Raw genomic sequence first — 8049 nt, 5'->3', positions numbered from 1 at the left:
AGAAGGCTGGAAGGCCTGTTTTTGGTGGTTTCTGTTAGTTTTGGTCTCGTTTATTCATTGATTGTATATTTGGCCATTAAAATTTGAATTGTTATTATACTGTATTTCTGCTCGTCTTTAGTTTAATAAAGCTCTTTACTTTTCTTAGAAAATCTTCTTTTTAAATTTCTTTTTAATTAGTATCTATTCGTGTTTAATAACTATATTTTTTATCGGTTAGCCAGAGAATAAATATAAAGTTTTTGTTGGTTTTTCTGCTCAAGCATAAAGATACTGCCTTGCTATGTATATTTTGGACATAACTTTACACCATTTCTTTTTCAATTTTAATAACAGCTATACTGTAAAATTGTTGATAAATGGACGGGTGAATATCATTTAGATGAAAGGGTAGAAATTCTGTACAGTTGTTGGCCCTTCTAAAGGCTGAAGCTATCCTGACCCCCATCGTATTACAACCTTATATATAGACGAATATTTATAGACCGTTCTGTCACAAGAATTTTATTGTCTTCTACTTTGTTTTAACTGTTTATTCTTTTAAAGAAATGTATTTTGAGCTGAATTATTAAAAAAAACCTCTTTATTGTTGATTAAAAATAAAATAGGCCGTCTAAATTCTATGCAACCTTGTTTGTTTCCGGTTTAGGTTCCCTTGGTTCTAAAACTTCAATTGAGGAATCTTTAAAGAAGAGTCTTTGATTGATCACAAGGCTTTTACCTACGGGGGACGCCCCTTTCAAAGTTTTGGGCACTTGGTAAAAAAAATAAAAAAAATGAGTTGGTTAAATCGTGACGCGGGCGCCAAAATTTTTCTTCGGTTAAGTAAAGACCGCGAAAATACTGACATGCCATCTAAAGTAATGTCGAATTTGGTCAATAAACGCAGCAGTTACATTGACTCCTGCCGTGATTTTACAGAAGGTGCCACAATTTTCCATTTGATTAAATAAAGAGCATGAAAATAGTGTCATGACATATACCAAAATCTCAATATCTGTCAGGCATCAGTTTTACCGATTCTTGCAGTGATTATACGGGTCGTATTCAAAACAGACATAGTGCTAATTATTGGTAAAAAGACCAGCCAGTTGGTAAAATTCCTTGTCCCTCCTCCCCTGTATTTATGCTAGTAACAACCCTGATTGAGCAGGCTTTAATTACAACCTAAGTTGTGCTAAAGCAGATCATTAAAAAAAGAATATTTTGCACAAAGAGTAAATCTATCCGTGCTTTTCTTCAATACTTTTGTTGTCCATAATAAGCTTCCCTTGGTTCCCCCGCGTCAAAATCTAAAATCTACTTGTTTCCTCGGTCCAGTATTTTCCCAATTTCCAGCTGAGTCCCTTGATCCATTATTATCCTTAGCCGTACCTGATATATTGCTGATACGTGCTTTTGGCAATCTGAATTCAATTAGGGTCTTTTGATTTAGTTCACTATACCCCTCAACATTCCCTAAAAGTTTCAACTTCATACACTTTGCAGGATATGAAATATTGTATGTACGTCATTTTGACAACCTGGATGTTCATAGTTGTATCGGTTTAGTTTTGCACCCCCCCCCCCTTAGCATGCCCCAAAATTTTCAATTTATAAACGTAACCATGGGAAACTGCAAATAAACCCTTTTGACAACTTGTTTGGACATAGCTGTCTTTTGATTTATTTCAACTTGCCATCAAAGTTTCAACTTGGTACCCTTAGGTGCTGGGCATGCCCTATTAACAACCTGTATCCACATAGTATTTATTTAGCTAGTTCAAACATCCCCCTCAACCTTTACTGAAAGTTTTATCTTAATACTCTTAGCCTTTTTGGACACCCAGGATCAAACATGTTCCTCTTCCCCAATAATAAAACCTATAAGTAAACACTGAACGCCTCGCATAATTTACAGCCCCTGATCCAGTGTCTGTGGCTGGTCATGTCAACCCCAAGGGTAAAATTTTTGTACCTTCTGACTAGTTTGAAAAAAAAATTATCGATTTATAAATTTTAGTCGGATTCATTTGGGGATTGAGGAGGCAGCTAAAAAGAACATGGGAGGGTGGCTGGTGACTCTTCAATCACTTTTGATTCTTAAAAAGGTTTGTAGAACTTTCAAATCCCAACTGAATGAACCCCTTTAGAAATGTCTACGACAACTCCTTCCTCAAAAATGATATGGTGAACTAAATTAAATATTGAAGCCATATCGCTCTTTGCTGAGGGAGTGTTTTTGCGCTGCCTTTATAATGGTTTGTTTTCAGCAAGAGTAACTATCTGTCATTAAAATTTGCATTGACATTAAAAATGGGCTACTTCTGAAGTTCGCTAAGGTCAAATTTGTCCTCAAATAAGTTTCATAACATTTTCCGTCTAAACTGTCGCTGTCAAACTGTTGCTCATTGCTAAGGTCTTAGCTTGATCAGACAGCTCGTGGTAACGAAGTGTCGTAAGGAGCGACCCGGCTCAATAGTAACTTTAACTGAAAAAACCGGAATTGTGATACCAATATATACATCAAAAGAATCGGATTTTTATGCTAATTTTAAGTATATAAGTTTCATTATGTCAAGCTCTACCCATCAAAAGTTACGAGCCTGAGAAAAAGTGCCTTATTTTCAAAAAAAAGGAGACACATCCTAAAAGTCATAGAATATAAATGAAAATCGCACCATCAGACTCAGAGTATCAGAGAATCCTACTGTAGGGTCCTACCTGCAAAAATGTGGAATTTTGAATTTTTTGCCAAAAGAAAGATCACGGATCCGTGTTTATTTGTTTATATGTTTTATTGTTTTTGCCAGGGGTGATTGTATCGACCCAGTGGTCCTAGAATGTCACGAGAGGGCTCTTTTTAACGTAAATGAAAAGTTCTAGTGCCCTTTTAAGTGTCCCAAAAATCGGAGGGCAACTAGGCACCCTCCCACGCTCATTTTTCCCCAAAGTCACCGGATCAAAATTTTGAAATATCCATTTTGTTCAGCATAGTTGAAAAATCTAATAACTCTGTCTCTGAGGACGACTTAATCCTCCACAGTGTCCGTGGGAAGGGCTGCAAGTTATGAACTTTGCCCATTGTTTACATATAGTATAGGTTATTGGGAATTATACTCACGTTTTCAGGGGGTATTTTTTCTGGTGATATGGTGTCGGAGGGGGGAGTTTATGTGAGAGAATCTTTCCATGGAGGAATTTATCATGGGCGAAGAGAATTTCTATGAAGGGGGCACTTGATTTCCCAGTGTTATCAAAAAAATGAGAAATTAAATTAAAAACAAATAGTTTTTTCAACTGAAAGTAAGGAGCAAAATTAAAACTTAAAACAAACAGAAATTATTATATATGTGAGAGGAGGGTCCCCTCCTCAATACTTTGTTCTTTACGCTAATTTGTTTTTAGTAATTTCAAAAGAGCTATTTATTCTGATTAAACGGCCTTAGTGATTCAGGGATCATTTTTAAAGAATTGGAACAAAATTTGAACTTTAGTGTAAAGAGCCAAGTATTGACAAGAGGGCGTACCCGCTCACATACGTAATAAAAATATACGAATATAGAAGTTCTTTACGTAAGTTAATTTATAAGTTACGTATTTATTACTAATAAAAACGTTCGTAAATAAATTTAAAAGTTCTAGTGGACTTTTAAGTAACTAAAAAAAATTGGAGGGCAACTATGTCCCCTTCCCCGCCCCTTTTTTTCTCAAAATCGTCCGATCAAAACTTTGAGAAAGTTATTTAGTAAAAAACAAGTAAAATTAATATGTAAATCTCTTTTAATTATTCATGTACGGTGAGCCAAAATCAAAACCTGCATTAATGCAAAGATATTCAGAAATGAAATTAAAAAAAAAGTTTTTTTTTTTAATTTCAACAAGAAATTATTGAAATTATTCCGTATATAAAAGGGACTCTCCCCTCCTCAACGCCCCGCTCTTTACGCTAAAGTTTGGCTCTTTCTCACAACTCTACTTCTTAAAACAATAAAAAACTTTAGAGCGTAAAGAGCGGGACCTTGAGGAGGGAACAACCCCTTTAATATACGAAATAATTACTGTTCGTTTTAAGTTTTAATGTCGCTCCTTACTTTCAGATAAAAAAAACTTGTTTTATTTATTTAATTTAGTAAAGACCAAACCCCGGGGAATCAGGCAGCAGAGTCACTCAAATACCTCAACATGGCATCATCTTGTATAGCAAGATGTATTTTTTGTTAAAATTTGTATTTTATTTTTAGTATTATGTTTTATTACTTACAAGAATCACATAGATATAGCGGGTTTCCTTGAAATGATCCCTTAAACATCTCTCTGATATTTCAGTGCCGCAATAGCGCAAAAAAAAGAGAGGACACGTCAGTGCTCCCTATGAAAAAAGTGATTTTCCTTATTATTCAAGTTGGGGGTCTGTAACTTTCCTGTATTAGGTTTTCGACAATAATGATTTCAATGTTGCAATTTTCAATTCGATGTGACACCATTTTGAGGGTTTTCATGCCATCTTCTGGAATTCAAATAAATTTGTTTTCGCAATAAAATTTCACCATTAAGATTAATCGAAATCATAGTTACCATTCATGAATCAGCTAAATGACTACTGTTTCCTACTTGACAGCTTTTTTTAAAGCGCATTCAAATTTTCGGTTACTATGGACTTAACTTAATTCTTTATTAGGTTTCAGCGCAGGGGCGTAATTTGCTATGGATTAGGGGGGGGGGGGATGCAACTGCTCCTCCCAGACCTTAGCTGCCCCCTACCCCCTTCAGACCCCAGTCCCCCCAGCTGAAATTTAATCTTCAAAAATTTGGTCAAAATTAAGATAACCCTGCATAATTCAAGTATCAACATAAATGGATCAATTTTCTGTAGTTCCTTTATAGTACTATAAAGTACCCTTATAGTACTATATAGTACAGTTATGATACCAAATGGCTTATTTTTAGTTTTTACAGTCATTTTCATTTAATTTGGGAAAATTTGTTCCAACTTTGCCCCTCCCCAGGTTTTTGACGAAATTTTGCCACTGCTTCAGCGATTATTGCAACCATAATTAGATTTTTGATCTTTATGTGGCTTGTCCCTATATTTAATAGCTGGTATTTAATTGCAATGCCAATGTACATTAATTTATGTATATTTTGTTGAGATTTATTATTCTGTTTCCATTTTTTTTTTCTTTTTTTTCTTTGAGTAGTTTTTTTCTATTCCTCTTTAGTATTAATACCTACTATTTACTGACTTTCTGTTTTCTGTTTACAGGACTACTGCCCAAAGAGCCATCGACTATATAAGTCACAGTGAAACATCCAATGCAGAAAAATGACAGTGCTTTTTGATTTTATAAGTTGCTGTTGCTGTTGTTATTATCTCTGTTTCTTTGCTAGTCAATGTTCCTCTTGCCGATGTGTTGTTTGCAATACTTTCCTGGCATTTATACCCTTGAAAGAACTAAGAACTCTGGTGAGGTTGTGTGATAATATGATAGTACCTTCCTTAATTAGAGGCACGTGTTTTTTGGATTTAAATTGCTTATAGTTTGTTGTTGTTGTTGTTAATTTTTCTCGTGTCCTTCCCATTCTGTCTCTCTCTCATTCTTTTACTTTTTCTCTTACTTAAATTTTTTTTATTGTTTGCATCTTAAAATTGCCTATGGTTAAGTCTAGAAGTATCGTTTTAATGGTTGAATACTAAATTGTAATGAATTCTAAAATGGTTGAAAATTGGCTCCCAAAGCTAGGAAACAAAAATTGTGGCGTATGAGGGAAATTGAATAAAAGAAAACTGTGGCTTACGAGAGAAAACTGAAAATTGAAAAAAAAAATTGTGGCGTATGAGAGAAAATTGAAAAAAAAGAAGAAAATTGTGGCGTACGAGAGAAAATTGAAAATTAAAAAAAACAAAATTGTGGCGTACGAGAGAAAATTGAAAATTGATTAAAAGAAAATTGTGGCGTACGAGAGAAATTGTGGCGTACAAGAGAAAATTTAAAAGAAGAGAAATGGGGCGTATTATATTAGAGAAATCAGGTATTGATTCAGTTGTTCAGCAATTGCTGAAATTTCTCAGCCAATGCGGCTGAAGTTAGTTTGTAAAGTCACGGAAGAATTTATTTTCAGCTATATAAGGGTGTGTGTATACGGAATAAAAAAGAAATAGATTTCACCTGTTATTCCCCGTAACCTTTTTCCGCTATAATAGTAGATTCCTCAGTTCATGATAATCTGAGCTAGAGCAAGATTTGTCGAGTTAAATCTCCAGACATTTCCATATAGGTTTTTTTCTTGTAGTTCAAGATTTGCAACATCACATTTTTTTTTCATCACCTTTTTGCACCATCATCAAATTTTCGGAAAATTCTAACCTAGTGGTTGTTTTAAATTAAAAGAAAAAAAAATTGCTGTAATAAATTTTTTTAATGACGATACAAAAAAAAATCAATGTGTAGGGTAGTAATTTTGTTGCTTTTGCATTTTTAAAGGAAAATACAAAAATAGGTATTCAAATTTAGAGAGGGGAAATACCCCCCCCCCCCGACATTGAGGCCTCAGGTTAAGTATGAATCAGGTTATAATTATATGTGTGACTTTTGTTTCGTTCGTTCAACAAAATTGCTATGGGTTTATTGTTCTTATCATAATTCCTGTCAAAAGAAAAAAACCTTGAAGCCGTCGGGGATTCACAAAGCTCAAAATCTTAGGGATTATTTCTTTTTAATTGTTTTCCCCCTTTTATTCTTCTTCTTTATGTAGTAACAGAATTTCAAACGTTCGGAGTTTTCGTTAGTAATTACTAGAATAGTATTTCCTGCACCCGCCCCACCGTCTAACTTAAAATTGTCATGCTGCTAAGATATTTTTTGCAAATTAAGTTATTTATTAATGATGAAAGATGTAAAGTTTTTTTTTAATATCTAGTGAGAAAGGATGTATTTTATTGTTACAAAACGGTAGTATTTTTGTATTTTCTATGCGTACCAGTCTTTTTCTTTTTTATGCTAGGCCTGAGTTGGCTAAGGCAAACTCAGCAATACATACCCCCCCCCCCTACTTTGGGATTTCTTGTGAATAAGTATTTCGGGATTTTCATGTTTTTTGTTTGTTTTTATTTAATATCAGTTATTACCAAAGATTTCTAACAACAACATCCCCTCCAAATACCAAGAATATTTTTTTTTGTAAAAATCTCCCCCAAAAATTTTTATTTCGATATCGAGGGGGGATCTCTCTGAAACCCCACTCACCTCTTACCAATTGGTGCCGCTGTGTGCCGAATTCGTAGTAAATACAAATGCCTTCAATGATGTCTTAAAAAAGCTCTAGTCAGGTGCACTCTTTGCCGATTTTAAAAATATTAAAAATATGATTAAAAAATGTTATGTAATATTAAAAATGATTAAGATATGATGAAAAATATAATTAAAAATAGTTTATTTTGAAAAATATGATTTTAAAAATAGAGTGCCACAACAATGTTTTAATTTACCTCGCACGTTATTTACAGAAGAAACAATAAACACTAAACAATAAAAATCTTACAACTTGAAAAATACTTGTTCAACCCAAAAAGAGACGGGGGAAGACCCCTCAACTCTACGTTGTGGGATCTTTATGCTATTGTTAATTTTGTCTATAAAAAATAAGAATGTGTGCTTAACCCCTTTAAAATTGACCATTTTTGAATGTGCACAGTGCGATTCGGGTATGCTGTGATATGGTTATTGTCTTAAACGTCGAAAGCAATAATTACCTATGATAGTCCAACAACGTCACATTAGTCGCTAAAGTCAAAATATTGTGTGTATTTGCTATTCCGTTTTGTATATATTTTCAGCAAAATTAAAGCCGCAATATAATATTTTAATGGCGTATACTTTCTCAGTGTTTTATGTAATATTGTTCTCGTAAAAGAGAACGAACTACCTATTTTTTGCTTAAATAGAAATTCAAGGTACGTAACCATGTATGTATGTAGGAGGCAAATGCGGGTTTCTTATTAGATCAGGCATTAAGCAGGGTTGTGGGAAGATAATGGGAGAACACGGAATCAAATGGAGAACTAGAACT

General features: G+C 33.9%; 1 long non-coding RNA gene across 1 annotated transcript in view; it reads left to right on the top strand.

Moving 5' to 3' along the window:
- LOC136025650 (uncharacterized) overlaps positions 1-7846 on the top strand; it is a 22207-nt gene extending 14361 nt beyond the window's left edge. Inside the window, exon 5 of the long non-coding RNA XR_010617133.1 lies at positions 5246-7846. This is a non-coding gene — a long non-coding RNA (uncharacterized LOC136025650). The remainder of the gene's footprint in view (positions 1-5245) is intronic.
- The last annotated feature ends 203 nt before the right edge of the window (positions 7847-8049 follow it).

This window comes from Artemia franciscana, chromosome 1 (genome assembly GCF_032884065.1).
Source record: "Artemia franciscana chromosome 1, ASM3288406v1, whole genome shotgun sequence".
In the NCBI taxonomy this organism is placed as follows: domain Eukaryota; kingdom Metazoa; phylum Arthropoda; class Branchiopoda; order Anostraca; family Artemiidae; genus Artemia; species Artemia franciscana.
The sequence above is the reverse complement of the archived record's forward strand: the minus strand, read 5'-3'. Positions and strand labels throughout refer to the sequence as shown.